Below are 19,446 nucleotides of genomic sequence, written 5' to 3'. Positions count from 1 at the left end.
TAGCAACCAAAACTATCACAGCCTGCTTATCCTAGGTTAACTTGATTGGCCAATACTTCTTTACTTAGACATAGTGGAAGTGAAAAGTAACTTTTATGTAGTAAACCTTTTTTTTTGTATGCAGACCATTCAGAAATATTGTAGTACACACCTTTGATTTGCATATATCTGTTTCTGCTGCTTATTATTATTTATCTAGAAGACAAAATAAAACTGTATAGAATTACTTTCCAATTTTATCATAATGGAAAAATTTAGTAGGGTCAGATTGTTGCATACCAATATACAAAACTGCAAAGATCGATTTAGGTGGATCCACATATGACTTAGTTCCATACCTAAAAGTTGGTTATTGGGTTGGAAAGTAGGCATTGGCAAAAATCTACCTTATCACCAATCATCTGGTTTATAGGTAGCAAATTTAAAAATAATTCATACTGGACTAGGCATAAAGAAAAGTAGGAACTATAATAAGAACACTACTAATTAAACTGTACATCTGTCGCCAATGTGGCACAAGAACATATCTAGAAGATGGATTTTCATAGATCATTTTTAAAGTACTTTTAACCCTGAATTTAACATTACCAATGTTAAAAATTTACAATAATAGAGTAATTGCTTGATAGAACCAATATCATCCAATCAACCTTATTTTTAACCAGATATCTACATCAAAAATGATAAAGAGCATACTTTATGATATTAGAATAATTGTGCAAAATTAGAGATTAAGTATTGAATATATCATGAATTTTACATGAATACATCCTAAATCCATAACCTAGTACTATAACTATCAATGCCAATGAACAACTCAGAAATTAAAGACTTGTATCACTGTGATATAAATCCAGCTTTCAACAGAGGATGTTCAGGATGTTAAAAACTGGTTAAGATACATATCATAAATCAGGAATAATGGATATGCATATGGCACCAACATGTAATACACAAATCACAAATTATCTTTGTGCTCTAGACTAAATACCAATATTGCAATATAGTTCTTTATGGGGTGACTGTCATGAAAATGTTATTCTAAAACAACAGCAACCTAAAGACCACTGTTAAATTACAGTTCGTGTCTATGCCTATATTACATCACAATACAGCTGCTTATGGAAGAAAGCTATATGAGTTATTACATTAATACGCAAATACCCAAAATACATTAAAGTTATATATATGCTGTGATATGTTAATGACACAAAATATAATAGTCACAATGAAATCTCATGCATGCATCATCTTATTGCAGATCTCAAATGTACATATTATGCAGCTACTACACTGGTGTTCTCTGATTCAGTTAAATAATGAACATTGTATAGTACTGAGTAAATCCAAAGGATCAAAAACTACTATCTTTCATTGTTTCAATTTTGATTCTGTAATATGTATTCAAACATGGCTATTCCTTTAAAGTGATAATCAAGCAATTAATTTAGTATCTATTCATGTAGGATTGCAGGACACTGCAGGACACTATATTACAATGTCTTAAAATCGATCCATTGTTTTTGTACTGTTAACAGCAGAGTCACTTATATGTTCCATTGTCAGGTTTCTGTACTGTAGCACTATTGCAAATTGTGAACCCTGAACAAGAGATATGGTGGTGTGTGAGTATTGAGGGGGAGGAGAGTCCTGTTAAAAAAAAAAAATCCATGCTTTGGAATGTGCAGTGATCCCAGATACAAAGCAAAGTTAATTCATTAGAAATACTCCAAAATATAGTCAGCCCCTATCTTTATTAGGACAAAAAAAAAAGCAAATTTGCAAATTATAAAGTCTTTCAAGTTTTAAATAACTCTTCATTGAGCTACTAAGCAAAATATATTTGTATTTTATGTTGGAATAGTGGATGCAGGTTAGAATTAGCTGTTTTCACTTCACTGTCATATCACAAACCATGGATCCTTTGTTTGCAATTCAGGACATCATTTGAAAAATAAATTGACCATATATAGATCATATGTAATAATCATTAACATTCATAGTTTAACTTCATACAGTATCACAAAACACTGATCTATTACATTTACACTATCCTGAATGGACAAGGATGTGAGATATAATTTGGTGGATTAGTAGAAACCCGATAAAGGGTCCATTTAATAATTACTCTAACATTTTCTTATGAAAATGAAAATGCATTTATGTTAACACATTTTTTTGCTCAGGAAAAGAGGTTCTTTTGAACAAGCCTTCTAATGTGCTACCTCATTTATGGAATTTTACAAGAAAGGGGGCAAAAAGAGCAACACAACCTTCGTTTCCCATCACTTTTGTATTTAAAATAAAACAAAAAAATATTCTATTGAGGAAAAAGAATAAGAACACATTATTATTTGATACTAGTGCTGGGAGGCATTTGTCTGGCAGCACTATAAAATTCTGGAAACTATAAAAATCCAGCTACCAAATAAGATACGGTAAAGAAACTAATCAACCTTCTACAAAGGTTTTTTTATTTTTTTGGTATGATGGTGAACACTTCCTATTACAAAAAGGAATATGTATTAATTGAAATTGATACGGGCTGCTTAAAGACCCCACTCTTCATTCACTGATCAGTCTGCCTGATTCAGACTAACCCATCTACAATACACTCTTGCTCAAGCCAAACAAAATGTCGCATTTAATTCAATGCAGATGCAAACTATATTAAAAGTAGATGTCCTATTAAAACAATTGGGTTTTCTTAATGCCTTTAACGAGGTAAAACCATCCCCCCCCCCTTATTAACACCGAAAATATTCCCTGAAGAGAATGCAGCGTGTGAAGCACAATGCCTTCTAGCTAGACGAGAAACCGAAGATTTAACCGATTGATCACCTGCCAGGTCGCTCAAAGACCTTGCAAGACGGCGCGGGTTATTCTATTCGTGTGCTTACACCTGTGAACCTGTCAGGTGCTGCCCTGGTACCAAGAAGCCGTCGTCGAGCAGCAGATATTCGGCCGACTTCTACCCACCCCGGGCCCGAACAAGCCACGTTCCCGCATACACAAGGCGCTCTACACACATTTCAAGCCAAGTCTGCGCTGCTTGGAAGGTCTTGAGGCGAAACAGCCCCTGGCAAAAGCCCTTCGCGAAGCTCCGGAGAGGCGGGCAAGCGGAGCGCTAACGAAATGGGTCACTACGACTTTAAGAGTCCCTTTGTCTCGGAAACATCCTTATTTACCCTCCTGCGATTCAACCAAACTTAACCCCATTTCTTCCCTCCCCCCCCCCCGATTCACAAGTCGGGGATGTCACAGTTCCTGGGCGGAGCTACATGTACACCCCGGCTCCGCTTTTTGAGAAACGCTCTCGTCCAAAGCTTCGAGTTTGGAGAACGGAGCTAGGCTTTCCCAGATTCCACCCACGCCACCAGTCGGCCATTTCGTCCCATTAGAAAAGGAGCCCCGAGTTCCTTTTGAGCGAAGCAGTTAGAATCTTTTTTTGATTCTTGAAAAGAAACGCGCATCCTCCGACGCGTCACTCGCATAAATCAGGGACCGTTTCCCGCTTTTTTCTTGTTACGTATATGACGTTAAGAAAAAAGAAAACCGTCCCAGAAAACTCTCGACGGGCTTTTGGCAGCAGACGGCGTAAATAAGATAGCTGAATAGTGAAAGTGTCACATGCCGAGGGTGGGATCGGAAATAATGTGTGGCGGGAGTGCTATCCAATGACAATAAGGGGCGGAGTGAAGTTGGCAGCCAATGGCAGGCGAGGGGGGCGTGTCGCGTACCGGTTGGGGTGTCTCGCGCTTGGTGACAGCTCGCGCGTGCTGATGATGGCGGTAAATAAAGGGGCCGGAGGGGGGGGGGCGGGGGTTTTACCCCCTTGGGGTTCAGACCTAAAATAGGGGGGAGTAGGAGAGCCCTTCCTGAGGTAGAAAGGGCTCTTTTATGCGTGGTTGTAGCCGGTTGGGGAGACTCTACCCCCCAATTGTCGTGGAAGGTTTGAGGGGGCTCCACCCCTTTGAAGCTCAGATTCCACATTGGGGACGTGAGGGCTGTGCTCGTTTTAGCCCCACCTTCTGATTTGGAGGGAATCTCGCTCACGCGTTTGGGCAGGCCGGCAGAGGGGAAGAGGTCTTGACCCCCTAAAGAGTAGAGGGGGTGGGTGGGGAAGAACCTTTCTTCTCTCAGACCCTGCTTACAGGGGACAAGGAAGGTTGCGGTCACCGAGAAGGGGGAAGCGCCGGCCCCTCTTAGAGGGAGCGGGGAAGAAGGTAGGAGCCAACCCTCCCACCAAATGAAAAGGTGAATAATAGTTGTGGCAGGATTTGCCCGATCAAAGATATTGGCCAACAACTGACTTTTGAAGGTGTGAGACAGACTCCCCACCCCCCTCTGCTTTGGTAAACACAGGCTGTGCTCTGGTGTACAGTGAGAGCTAGGAATGTATTGAACCCATAGGCTTCTGTGAGATAGCTTGAGGACAGGGGAAGAAGAAGAAGAAGAAGAAGAAGAAGAAGAAGAAGAAGAAGAAGAGGAGGAGGAGGAGGAGGAGGAGGAGGAGGAGGAGGAGGAGGAGGAGGAGGAGGAGGAGGAGGAGGAGGAGGAGGAGGAGGAGGAGGGTGGGTAAACTAGTTGACATTAAACTTGCAGGATGCTGGAAGAAAGCCACTTTAAGGAGATTAAGAACTACATTAGGTATAGCATAGTTGCTGAAAGCTGAAACAGTTGTGTGTGTGCTCATAGTTGTTGCCATTTGTAGCTGGAGAGCAGCAAAACAGTTGGAAGAAATAACTGGTGGGCAAAGTAGCAATTGTTTTAATAAGTATCATATTGTTGGAAGAGATAGCATAGCTAGTGATGGAATGGTGATGGGCAACAGGAAGACTTCATGCTGTTGTTGCTTAGCTGTGTGTACTTCTTTGTTTGCAAGTTAGAATCTTACAGTCAATTTCAAGTAAGATGTTTGTAACTTCTTTTTTTGAAACATTACAGCTTAAGCATCTTAAAATTATTTCTAGAATGTATTTTGTGATTTGAAGTTTCATTCTTATTAGCATGTTGATATAAGTAGCAAGATTTGGGGAGGTCAGGTGATAGAAGTTGTCCCTAGCATTGATGCAATTGGGAATTTTTGGCCTTTAAACATGGATTGAGCTTTTGTAACCATTCATTTTAAAATGCTGATTGTTATATAGCAACTATGCTGTTGAAATTATTACTGTATTGTTAATACTACATTTTCATCTAAACATATGTTCTGATATAATTATGTTGATAAAATGGTTCTTTAATATCTATGGTATTTTTTATCATTGAAACATTTTAATATACAAGTAAACAAATGAAGCATTATTTTTTTTAAAATTAACTAGTTGCTTTGATAGATGGGCATGATCTTATAATGGTAAACTGCAACATAAATAGAATCTCTAGCCACTTCCATATAGATACTGTTCTATCGCTTAAAAAGTTTTTGAGTTCTTATAGTTTAAAAATGTATTAGCTCACTGATTTTTCAAAAGGAAGCAAAATTCTTTGCTTACATCATGTAAAGTTTTGTTTTTTTCTTTCCCACCCACATTTTAATAGAAAATGAGGTGCAGCCAAGTCTTCACTTTTAACTAGTATGTTTGTTAAAATATAGTATATAGAAAATAATAGCAAAGGTGTGTAAAAGCAAGCATCTCTGGTTCTTTTATGTTTTCTCCTAAGCCTTTTGTGAAATCTTGTTCCCCTTTTTGGTCACAATAAACCATTTTAGGGTAGAAAAACATGATTTCTTCTCTTTCTCACTTTCTAAAATTAAATTTCATGTTAAATACTATTTAATCCTTTGTTTTTGAACTATTATTTTAAATTTAAATTTAAGATAAATGTACATTAGAAAAATGAGAATGCAATAGTGGTGAATATCTATAGCTTGGATGTAGGATGGCAGGGAGGGGGGAGGTTTGTTCTCTGAGCTTGTGGGTTGGTTTCTGAATGTTTTATTATCAGGCTAGGTAACATCTTCAGCGGAGTTTACGGAATGTCAGTGTTTATAAACAGAAGAACACTGACACTGACATCCCTTAAACTCCACTGAGTGAATGCTTAAAGTGCAGAATGTGGAAATAGTATATTTCTAATAATACAATGTGCTTTTTTAAATGTTAACTATCCATATTGATTTACCTGGTACTAATGAAAAAACATTGGTAATAATAGAGGCATAATATTCTTAAACATAATTTAAAACATTTAAATATTGTGTGATACAATTCACATACAATTGCAAAAATACGCTATACTCTTTTAATTTATTGCTTTTCAATTACGCTGTCCTCTTTTTAAAAATATTCTTTACTATTACAATATTGAATTTCAGCTTGCTTATACAATTGCTATAATGCAAAAGGAAGAATTAAAGCATAGAATATGGATTTTAAAAGTAGGGAAATATGGGGCCTTCCAGATATTGGATTGCTGTTCTATCATCCCAACTATTGGTCATGATGGCTAAGACTAATCAGCTAATGTTGGAGTTCAACATTACCTGGGTGTACTTTGCTCCTTTTCTAATTATACTTTTACAAGTTCAATTTCCTACTCAAAAGCGCTGATGGCTATTTCTTTATATTTATATACTTTTTTATTCCTAGTTGGCTTTACTTACCAGACTTTTCTAATATAGAAACTCTAGAGGCTAGCATGGTTCTAAGTATCCATGAATACAATTTTAGAATTGGGTTCATAGTAGTGAAGCAATTGAAATATTGAAAAGAGAGAGTTTATCTTTGGTTATTCTTTTCTTTCTAACAGTCAGGATAGGTATTATTTGGCTAAGGATTTGCAATGCTGGAGGAAAGAGGTTTCCTCCTAGGGGTGATTGTATTAGTTTCTTTTGCTGTGGATGGCACCCATAGAAAAATCTGTTCTGCTATTTTCAACATACTAGTTCATCCTGGCTGAATAATTGTGGCTCCAAGTTGACATACACATTCAAAATGATCCCTCTAATTATTTACCAGTCTGATAAATGGTAGACAATACAGAAGCATCCATCTTTGCAATCATTAATTACAGCAAAAAGATTTGCAATGCAGAATTATATTTTCAGTTTGGAATATAAAGTCACAATCTCCTCCTAGTTATTTTCTGTGATCCATTTAAATTCAGCTTAATTGTAAATAGTATTTGGCTGTAAAGGCTGTTGATTACCCTCTTTCTTCCACTCCAGCCACTATTTCAACTGCTGAGATGTTGTTGTATTCCAAAGAGAGTTGATAGGCATGGAAATTAGTGGGGGCTGAAGGGAAGTACTGAAACTTGAATGTTATGTATTTGGGGACAAAAGGGTGGGTGGGCAGTCAATGAAAGCAACAGGAAGGAGGTCCAGAATAAAAACCAGAAACTTTAGTAGAAGATTAATCAGAGAAAAAACACTCAAGAAAGTAAGCTTACTGAAGGAGTAGTGGATGATGTCTTTGTTTTTGATGCAATTAAAATGTAATTGCCATGATAACATACAATATCCTGTAAGAAACTATAAGAAAAGTAAGGGATAGCATATTGTGGATATGTAAGAGCACTATAGTGCTAAGAAATACTACATTTCACATGATTTTTTATCCTTGCCATATACAAGGGTTAGCTGGATCTGTATTATCTCCAGAATGCAAAATACTGCTGCTACTGGTTCTTTTCACAAATGCTTCAATAGCATTCTTAAATGTGCTCTTGTGTAGCAAATTTAAAGATGGATGTTGAAAATGCTAAGAGAAAAAAGGGATATGTTTAGAAACCATTCTTACATATACAAACAGCCCTTTTAAGCAACTCATAAAAGGAAGATAACTTTATGTAATCCATTATCAGGAGTTCGATTTACGATTTGGGTGCAGCCCTCTACCTATCCAGACAGTAAATAGAAACTAGGCATTATAGTAGTTAATACTAAACTCTCTGTGGGAAAATATCCAAAAAAGTCTAGAAGACAGACACATAAGTTTATTCCTTCAATCCTCCTTCAATAGAAGTATTTCCAGTAATGTTTCATAACTTCCATCTGTAAAGATTTTGAATATTTATGTTTAACAACTATGCAGTATATAACATTGTATGAATATTGCTAAGGTTATTTCAAGTTGCTAAAAATTATAGTGGAGCAAAGCATATTAGTGAATATTATTTAAATAAATTAAGAACTAGTAATCTTGAAGGAACTGTTTATACCTTGACTTAACTCTATTTATACTCCTAGTTATAGTTTGATTTAGATGATGTTTATATTGCATAAAACTGTTTTATAATCTTAGGATTTAAAAAGGAGATAACATTTTGATCTATGAAAAGTGTTCAGATTAGAAAAATTTCATTACACCTTACCCTTTGTATGTTTAATTGTCAATCACTGAATTATTTAATAAATCTATTTGAATTCAATTTTCAATCTCTGAATGTAACAGACTATGATTGAATTTGTGCTATTTGCAAGTTTGGAAATTCATTTATATTTGTTACCTTAGTATTTTTAAACGTTTATTCTTAATTGGCTGTGCAGTAAATTGCATGTAATACTATCATTTATGTGGATTACAGTTACTGATAAAGCTTGTGCATAATTGGCCCAGTCCTTTGCAAGCTAGTTGTGTGTGTGCACCCTCAAGAGCTGGTAATATAAAAGAAATTGCCACAGATTTCTCTGTGCCTGAAAGAGTGAGATTCAGCAGTTACCAAATCTATTGTGTCAGGATAGCAGGCAGTTCTTAGTTTTATCTAGTGTATGTTGTTCTCTTATTGAAAATTATACAAAATAAAGCTCCAGAACAAAAATATATGTTAAGAACTGTTACATATGACTGGAGATGATAATTTGAGGAGTTGGTGGGTACGTCTGGAATTTGTGAACATATCAGAGGAACTCTCACAAAATGGCTGTTGGGGGAGCCTTTACTATTCACAAAATGGCTGTCATAATGCACCTAGCTGGCTACAGCACATCCATTATAGGTAAATGGGTCAAAGACAAATTGGTCAGATAGCTTTTCCTACTAATCTCCCCCTTCCCCAGATACTTCCTACTGTCTCAGGTTTTTGTTCCTTTTCCCTAGGCAAATGGACACATTTCCATACAAATACATGGATGCAACCACTCTTTATGTTTCTGTTCTACAAATGCCTAGGAATCTTCTGTGGTGCCCAGAATTGTCCTTTTAAACAGATACTTATAAGAAGCTTTGTCAGCTTTCAATTTCATTTTCATGCTATTGGGATGTTAATGGTGATGCAAATTGTTATACACAATATATTGATTGAGCAATATTTGAGGTGGGGAGGACCATAAAATCTTTGCAAACAATCACAATGTACTTATGTTAAATGAGTTGAAAAGAAATAACTAAATATTTATTTAGAGGAAAAAATAATTTTATTAGGTTTTTTTTGCTTGAGGTTAAAATAAAGTTGCAAGACATCTTCATCATATACCCAGCTCTGCAAAAAAAAGGAACATATTGCCCATCATAGCTAACTAAATCAAAAGACTTTTTGCTGAAAATAAGAAATGAATTGCCCAATTTGTAGTTGGAATCAGTCAATGCAATCCCAATAAACTGGGAACATTGGGTTTTCATAAGCATACAGTACATCTTATTATTAAGTTGAAGCTATTACTTTACTTTTTATTACCCTCAGCCATAGAACTCATTACATGATTTTAGATCAGTCATCCCCTCTCAGCCCAATAGCATTTCTCCCTGGGTTGTGAGGAAAAAATGGGAAGGGAGAGTGTGATGTACATTGAGCTCTTGGAAGGAAAGCAGGATATAAAATTGGATTGCTGTATTTTATAGTTCTATTTCTATGTTTTTAAAAGTGACCTATAAATTGAAAATACATAATGAAGTTATATTGAGATAGGCAAGAACAAGGAAAAATTGGGTGTGTCGAAATATTAAGGCTTAGGGCCAGAGCTAATGAAAAATATCTTAACTTACACTTTCTGCTTGGTTTCAGCAGTGTAGGTGTCTTTAAGTCATTTTCTGGGTGAAAGCACTTCCACACAAGGTCTTTCCACCACCCCAGGACCAGCTTCAGATCTTACACTGTTGCCTGTATTCACCAGCTGAGCTGGCTTATTTCTGGTTGAGTGGTGGTATATCCAAAATAGCACCAAAAGAAGTAATCTTTTTTGCTTTGCAGAGTTTGTGGGTGGCCTGTTTTTGCATTGGTGGGACTCATTTGGCTTCTGGGCTTCAGCTGATATATGTTTCTGTTCACAGGATCTTAAAAGAGAAAGGTATCTTAGCTTCCAAGTCCCATTTAACATGCATTCAGATTTTGTGTGTGAGAGAGGGAGACAGACAGACAGACAGACACACAGGCAGACAACAAATGCATATTGTTTTGCTGGTTTCACCTTAAAATGCAACTCACATGAGCAGTTTTGACTGTGCAAATACTTGCAAATGTTATTTCAGACAGGGGTTTTCAAACTTTTTCAGGCTATGAAGCCTGTTAATATTTTTTTAAAGTCTTACAATCTCCTATCAATAGTCAAAGCTCTAGTGAATGAAAGGATTTTGTTTTTGTTTTTTGTTTGCTTTTAGTCTTTTAAAAGACTAAACTCATTAAGTTCTCATGGAATCTTAGGATTCCATTGAACAATTTGAAAGCACTACTTTAAGGTACACAGGCAAAGGCAGCAAGAGTTTTGTCTGTATTCCATTTCTCTTATATATCCAACATGCAAAATCCCAGGATACATCTTGATGTTTTAATCTAGCAAATTTTTGAGGTTGAGATGGGAGATAGCAATTATGTTTCTTTCCCTTAGAGTTGGGTAGGAGGGAAAGAGTTCTGGATTGCTTCGAACTTTCTTTCCTTAAGAGTCCTGCTCTTGATATCTGTCTGAAGGTATTGTTTCTTTTTATTTTGGGGTCAGCAAAATTGAAGGCAGTCACAGACTGGCTTCAAACTTTTTGTTGAGAAATTGGTAACATTGTACTGGGGAAATTACTTGATTGTTGAAATGTATGTACTTATGTTAGGAATGACATAGGCTGTAATCCAAAATGTACTTACTAGAAAGCATGGAGTCCTTGGTGCTCTCTGACCTTGGTTGTTTGCTTGCACACATTTCATTATCCAGTGTGGGTCAGTATGGGTTTTGCTCCCTGTTTATATATAATGGCATGGCCTGCCAATGTTAGACGGACTGTAGTTATTTTTACATAGTTCCATCAATTTCTCCCAAGACAAAGAATAGATCAAATATATTGACTGAGGTTGGAATTTTCCCAATTTTCAATGGAGAGGTTTAGGAGTTAATGGCCTCCATGGCAACCATAGGCTAGTTCCAGACAGCAGAAAGTATAGTTTCTGAGAAAAATCTCCAACTTCAAGCACAGACACTTTCATCTTGTCATTTGAAGAGGAGGACACCTGGTCACAGCTAAGTGGTGATCATTAAAAGGTACATTAAGAAGTCAGTGAACAATGTGGTACTTTTAATGAAATTAGGTTTTCACGCCACTGTTTACTACAAAGTAAGGATAGTTAAAGAAACTATTGGAAAAAAAAAACTAAAAGTAATTTAATTCTCCAGTAAGTCTGATTGATTGATTTTTATATTTGTTACCAATTTGTAAGATTTACCATTTAATAAACAGTAAATTGAATTATAGTACCACAAATATGTATTATTTGATTGGAATATATAAAGTGTTAGGATCATTTGTTAAGTTGTTTAAGTGTTAATACCAAGATGAAATGATTGGATCAGAAATGCAGTCCTAGAATGAATCTTAAACCATAGATACAGTTTTCAAACAAGTAAAATTTGAGTAAAAATGTAGGCCCAGTTTTAAAAATAAAACTTCAACAGATGCCTAAAAGATTCTGGTGGTGTAGTTGTTCACATACGTTTTTCATTCAGTAATGGCTAATTTCCTTTTTTCTGTTGCAGTCCCCAAGGTAACACTGTTGAAAAGTAAGAATCCTTCTTCTGGTATTTTTCTGGAGTATCTTTTCAAGATATTCAGGGAGCTGCAGGGGGGAAGAGAAAAGGCACAAATGCCTTTCTGTCCTTGTAGCTATTAACTAGGTCTCAAGTACCTTTCCCAATGTATAATAATGTGACAGGTAATTAAGACTGAAAAAGGTTGATCATCTTTCAGTATAGAATAACTTCTCCGCTAGCATGCCTATTTACCTAAGGGCTGGGAAGCACTAACCCATGTACGTGCTATCCCTGCTTGAATTAGCTGATTTTCTGTTGCCTGTCCAAAATACAAAAAAACTGCTGGTGTTATTGGAAACATCAATTTTGGTTTTTTCTTCTTCTGTTTTTTTTTACCATTGACCACTGGAATAGATTGTATGTTAACTAACATCTTTTTAAGACTCTAAGGCAGCAGAACTGAGCAGAATGATATATTTCCCATTCTTGTACCCGAGCAAGGTTTGAAGAGGGAATATACAATACACTAGGAATTTATAATAGGGATGTGATGTAAAAGCAGTAGATAGTTATTCCAGAGTTAAAACTCTATGGCACTGTAGCAAGCATATCAATTTAGCGATCTTATAAGAGCCATGGTGGCGAAATGGTTAGAATGCAGTATTGCAGGCTAACTCTGCCAACTTCCAGCAGCTTGATCCTGACCGACTCAAGATTGATTCAGCATTCCATCCTTCCAAGATCAGTAAAATGATCCAGATTGTTGGGGCAATATGCTGACTCCGTAAACCACTTAGAGATGACTGTAAAGCACTATGAAGCAGTATATAAGTCTAAGTGCTATTGCTATTATCAGCTTTTTCCTATTGTAAAATTGAAATGCTATTCACCCATTCTTGAATTCACTGAAAAACAATTCCAGCATAAAATTAGCAGAATCTATTGCTGATCCCAATCCTGTCTCTGTTGCATTTGCTTCTGGTCATCTGATTTCTCGGCTTAATGCACCTTGACACTTTACTTAAATTTGTCAGAATAAGGAATTTTTAACAAATAAGCATTTCTTAAGCCTTTCTCCCTTATAGGCTAGGGACAAGTTAAAGGCAGCATCATGTGAACAAATCATTTTTTTAAAATGGACATTTTACTACCATGGTTAAAAACAAATAGGGATAGGTCAGAAGATCCACTTGAATATGTTTTAATAATCTTTTTCTGTTTCTATTAATTCAGTGAGAAACTTTACGGGTGAACATATTTCTCAGGTTCTTGATTTTGCTTTAAGAGGGATATGTTATGGATAAGGAGATGATAAAAATGACGGTTACAGTGCATTTGAAAAATCCTGTGTTATTTTGACCATATGAACAGCTGCCAAAAGGCAAATGCTATCTTTCTTACTATTTTATTTATTTATTACCAGGCTTATTTAGCAGCTCATCTCACTCTGACAGCTTACAAGCATAGTAGCAATTAAACCATATCACAGTATAAAAATATCAAACATATATAACAACAAAAATAAAAACATAAACCACAAAATAACCAGCAGATAGTGGAAGAACAACCATCATTTAGATTTGGTAGTCCTTGAGGACCAAAAGGTTGGAGACCCCTGCTGTAGAGGGTACTGTAATATTTTGTGAGAATTTTCAGAGCCTTTTTGCATGCAGATTCTTAGAAGATTTGCACTATATCCTAAGCCTGCCTTTCTCCTTACAAAGTTGACAGATGCAGTGCTAGTAACCTTTTTATCTCTCCTTGCTCCTTATAAGGTCTATCATTTTAAATTATATAAATGCTGCATTACTTCTAATTGATTAAAGTGATTGTCTTATTTAAACATTGAACAACTAGGAAAGGAAGGATTGTGATGTCACACGTGATAGCCAATGAACATTTTACAAAGCAGATGTCTATTGCAAACTGGTAGAACCAATTTTCTCAAAGCTCAACCTTAGAGAAAGGAATAGGTATGCTTTTGAATCATGATTTATTTCTAAAATATTTTTTCCAGTACTGCTTATTTGTATATAATTCTTAATATTTATTTATGACTTATTGTCTGAACTTTCTAATCAGGACCCTCAATTTAGAATTTTAAGATTATTTATTATGCTCACTGTCAATCTAAATGTTATATTTTCATAAACTTAAATTATGAGAAATACATGAACATTTAATTTTGGGTTTTTTTTCCCTTGTCAATCTTGTTATTTCTAGAGTTATATGTAGAGTTGTTTAATTTCAGCCAATTATTTCTTCTATAATATGCCTTTTTAAGATTGAAATTGGTATTGTTAACTCTTTGTACACTGTGTACTCAAAAAAAGAAACATACTAAAAGCAAAAATTACCCTCATGCTTTCCAATCAGTTATGTCAAATTATTCATTGTTCAGTGTCAAGTAAATTATCAGCAAATTCTGACACTGTTCATTCTTCTCAATGTATTAAAACATCATTTCTGAAACTCATCATGAATTAAAATAGACCAGTTAGCTACAATCCAATTTGAAGATACTAATACCCTCTAATTTAAATGTTTTAGCTGCTAAACAAAGTGCTTTGGAAAAGAATGTGTAAAATACATATATTTTTCATACTTGTACAACTCCCCCGCCACCCCCATACACATACACACAAACCTTCACTGGCAATTGAGACATATTTCTTTCCCCTTTGGCTTTCACTCCCTTCCTCTTTTTTTCTTTCCATTTAGCTACAGTGTTAAACTTTTAAATTTTTTGGATTTGACAAAACATCTCTGTTATACTGAAACCAGCGAAGGCTGTTTTTTCCTCTAAAATATCTAAAAAAACAACCTGAAGAAGATTCCTCTTATATGTTTTTTTTTTTATTAAAAGAGTTTTCTACAAACAAATTTTCCCCCTTTTCACCCCCCCTCCACACAATATAAATCTCATACAAATGCTATACCCCCCCAACCCCCCCCGCAAAAATTCACATTCAAATATTATACCAAACACTTTACCCCCTCCCCTCCCCCATCTTAAAATAGATTACTCATAACCCCTCTCCTCCCAACAAACACTATATAAATTTCTCTTAAATTAATAATAACACATTGATCATTTTCTAAGCTAATTTAACATCTATAACTCTTAATATAAATTTCTCCTAGCCTAACAATGTTTCATTAGTCCCATCTTCTAATTTATTCATACATATATATTGCCCCACCCTCCACCCTAACCCTCCCCCACCTCCCACACAAACCCACCCCCATGACTTCCGCTATATACCACTCTAACAATTCCAAACATCCCATATACTATTTACTCTGATCATCTATCGGTCTAAACATTCTTACCTAAAGGCTAGATAATAACTCCTAGTCTGGTATTTATTCTGTATATAATCAATCCATTTTGCCCATTCCTGTGTGTAATCCTCCTGTTTCTCAGCTTTTAAGAAAGCTGAAATTTTTGCCATTTCAGCGAACCCCGCCACCTTCTGAATCCATTGATCAATTGTCGGCAAAAAATCTTTTTTCCAATGTTGCGCAATCAACAACCTAGCTGCTGTAACCATATACAAGGCCAATTTTGTTTCCCCTTTGGTAAAATCCTTAACTATACCCAATAAAAACATTTGTGGAGTGAATTGTATTCTTTTCTTAAATACATTCTGCATAACCCACCACATTTTTATCCAAAAAGCTTTAACCTTGTTACAAGTCCACCATACATGAAAAAAAGTAGCATCTAGGCACCCGCATCTCCAACATTTTGGTTGAACATTTGGGTACATGCATGATAATTTTTTAGGATCTAAATACCATCTGTAAAACATTTTATAGAAATTCTCCCTTAAATTCTGTGACTGTGTAAATTTAACATTCTGAACCCATATTTTTTCCCACGTTTCCAACATAACCACTTCACCAAAATTCTGAGCCCATTTAATCATACAATCCTTAACCAATTCACTTTCTGAGTCTCTTTCTAACAGTACATTATATATTCTTTTAACTTGTTTTGGACCAGTCTCTTTTATCTGCTTAATCAGTTCCACTTCTTTATCCATAAAACCGACCCTGCGATCTTCTTCCCATCTCTTCTGAAGCTGTATGTAATGTAACCAATTTAAAGTAATTCCTTCTTCCAACAGCTGTTCCAAAGTTTTTAACTTCCATTCGCCCCCATCAGCAATAAGCACATCTTTATATAAACAACCCCCGAGTGACTTAATATTCATAATCCCCATGGTGTCTGCAAGATCCAACCAAAGCGGTATTTTATAATCCCAATTGGGCCGGTGCTTCTTCCATATTCTCATCAAGGCACTACGGAGAACATGGTTGTTGAACACTTTATCCACCCTGTCTTCATAAAAAAGATATGCATGCCATCCCAGAACAAGATCATGGTCTTCTATATTGAGCAATTCCGTTTTTGTTTTCCCGAACCAATCTGCTACATGCGTTAATACCGCAGCTTCATAATACAATCGAAGGTTTGGGAGTCTGAGGCCGCCTCTTTCACGTGTATCTTGCATAATCTTCATCTTTACTCTCAGTTTTTTCTCCTTCCAAACAAATTTATTTAATGTTGTTTGCCAATTTAACAAGGTTTTATCTGACTTAAGCACCGGAATCATCTGGAATAGAAAGATAAATCTAGGTAGAATGTTCATTTTAATTGCTGAGATCCTTCCAAGCAAAGACAATTGTAACTTTTTCCACGCTTCGAGATCTTTCTGTATCTTTTGCCACAACACTTCATAGTTATTTGAGAAAAGTTTTGTGTTTGATTCTGAAATTTGTATTCCTAAATATTTAACTTTAGAAACTATTTCAAAACCTGCTAAACTTACAAGTCTCTTTCTTTGAGTCTCTGTCATGTTTTTAACCATCATTTTCGTTTTGTTTTGATTTAGTCTAAACCCAGACACCATGCCAAATTCTATTATGATATTTTTCATCTGGATTATTGATTTCAAAGGATGTGAAAGGGTAACAACCAGATCATCGGCGAATGCTCTAGTTCTGTATTCCTTTTGCCTGATAGCTATGCCATCTAAGGATTTTGAGTCCCGAATTGCGTTCAACAAGACTTCCAAAGTTAAAATAAATAACAATGGGGATAATGGGCAACCTTGTCTTGTGCCTTTTTGTATCTCGAAAGTTGTTGACAAATTTCCATTAATAATAAGTTGTGCATTTTGTTGCTGATAAATTGCTCCAATCGCCTGCCGCAATCGTGGTCCCATATCCATCTTTTCCAAAGTCTTGGTTAGAAAGTTCCAATTCACTCGATCGAAGGCCTTCTCTGCATCCAAGAAAACCAGCACTGCAGAGATCTGCTTATTCTTATCAAGATAGTCAATTAAATCTATGAGTTGCCTTACATTCTCCTTCATATGTCTGCCTTCAATAAATCCTGCTTAATCATGATGAATAATCTCTTGAATAACCGGCATCAATCTGTTGGCTAGTACCTTAGCAAATATTTTATAATCTGTGTTCAGAAGAGATATCGGCCTGTAATCCTCTGGTTTCTTAGGGCCCTCTTTATCTTTAGGTATCAATGAGATAAAAGCCGCTTTCCATGAGGGAGGTATTTTACCTCCTTGTTGTATATTACAAAATAGTTGTGTAAGATATTCAATCATTTCCAGTTGTAAAGTTTTATAATACATTGCAGTCAAACCATCAGTCCCTGGAGCCTTAGCTAATTTAAGTTGATTTATAACTAAAGTGATCTCATCAGCGGTTATAAGACGTTCCAAATTTGCCTTTTGAAGCACAGAAATTTTTGCAACCCTTTTTCCTTCCAAAAAATCATCTATTAACTTGTTCTGTATATTATCCTGTACATATAGCTTAGTATAATAGTCCACAAATGATTTTTTAATCAACCCTTGTTGATATACCATCTTCCCTCGAAACTCAGTTTTATCAATAATTCTGTCATTCATATTCCTTCTCAAAGTATATGCTAACCATCTACCAGGTTTATTAGCGTTGGCAAAGGTGTTATGTTTAGCAAATTGCAAATTGGTTGCTGTTTGTTCTGCTATAAGCATCTGAAATTGATCTTTCAACAGCTTTAGCGCCATCTGGAGCGCCTGGTCATTCGGGTTTATTATAAGCAGCTGTTCTTTGTGTTTTATTTCATCTTCCAATTCCATTCTCCTTTTCTGTCTAATTTGTTTGTGTTTAAAGTTCATATGTATCAGGACCCCACGCATATAAGCTTTACTTGCATCCCAAACTATTTCAATGGGAGTGCCCTTATTCATATTAAAACTGAAAAATTCCTTCATGTGTTTTTTAAGTTCATCAACATTTTTTTCATATCTAAATAAATTTTCATTTACTCTCCAAGACCTTCTTGGCCTCATCCCTAATTCAATTTGTAACCACACCGGACTATGATCGCTAAGTGTCCTGGCGAAAATCTTGGATTTCTTGGCTTTAGGAAGTAGATCCGGTGTTAACAAAAAGAAATCAATCCTTGAAAAGGATTTATGTCTATCTGAATAGAAAGAAAAATCCATCTCATTTAGATGTTGCGTCCTCCAAACATCTTTTAATTTCAAATCGTCTTGTAAATCAAAAAAAGCCTTTGGTAATTTGGTAGTGAATTCCGTCTTTGTACTCTTGTCTATCTTTGGAGAAATCACTCCATTCCAATCTCCCATTATTAGAATACTTTTAAAGTTCCAGTCTAAAATTTTTAAATGGAGCATCTTATAAAAACTTTCTTGGCATTGGTTAGGAGCATATATTCCTAGCACCAAAATGGAACCAAAGTCTGTATCAAATTGAATTGCTATATATCTACCAGCGTCATCTGCCTCTATAACTTTAGTTGAAAATCTTTTATTTATATATATCACCACACCATTTTTCTTTACCAAATCAGAGGCAGCATAAAATGTTCCCAGTTTTGAATTCACTAAGTACTTCTGGTCTTGCAACCTAATATGAGTCTCTTGAAGGCAAACAACATCATTATTAAATTGCTTCAAATAATAAACTATTTTTTTCCTTTTTTTGTGGGGAGTTCATTCCATTCACGTTCCAAGATAATAGCTTAAGCATCTTTAGATCTGGTCTGGAGCGCTGAAAGCATTTGCTGAAGATCTCTCTCCACAAGACCAATCTTTGGCCCTGCTCCTCCCATGGCTCCGGTTTGCTTCTTAGCTTCTTTCTTAGCACATTGTGTTTGAGGGTCGACGCGCTTGTGAGATTCTAACATTTGTCTAGTCGTGGATCTGGTAATACGTTGTTCGACAGGTTTAAATATCGGCATTTCAGTGAGAGACTTAGAAGGTCCTTCTTCCAAGAAGGAACACAACAGAGATCCAGAGGGGTCGACTCCACCTACAGCACCCTGCCCCTCCTTCTCTTTTTGTGTCTGCATTCTTTGCTCTTCTGTCTCTTTCTCAAACATCCTCTGCTCTAAGACATCCAAATCTACTGGTGTTGGTGTAGATGTACGTGGGGGGGTTGCATTTTTCTTGAGTATTCCATGATAAAAGTCTCTGGCTTTATCTATTGTATTCAGACGGTACCTCACC

General features: G+C 35.8%; 1 protein-coding gene across 7 annotated transcripts in view; it reads left to right on the top strand.

The window, feature by feature from the left end:
• The first annotated feature begins 3,712 nt into the window (after window positions 1-3,712).
• USP49 (ubiquitin specific peptidase 49) overlaps window positions 3,713-19,446 on the top strand; it is a 38,513-nt gene continuing 22,779 nt past the window's right edge. For 2 of the 7 annotated variants that reach the window (XM_081947087.1, XM_081947093.1), the window contains exon 1: window positions 3,909-4,257. The gene's annotated coding sequence lies outside the window, so the exon portion shown is untranslated. Of the gene's footprint in view, window positions 3,792-3,859; window positions 3,884-3,908; window positions 4,258-4,726; window positions 4,750-13,753; window positions 13,870-19,446 lie in introns of those variants that run through there. The other 5 variants (XM_081947089.1, XM_081947088.1, XM_081947091.1 and 2 more) reach the window with 5 other exon arrangements.

This window comes from Natrix helvetica (genome assembly GCF_964273705.1).
Source record: "Natrix helvetica genome assembly, chromosome: 3".
NCBI lineage: Eukaryota > Metazoa > Chordata > Lepidosauria > Squamata > Natricidae > Natrix > Natrix helvetica.
The sequence above is the reverse complement of the archived record's forward strand: the minus strand, read 5'-3'. Positions and strand labels throughout refer to the sequence as shown.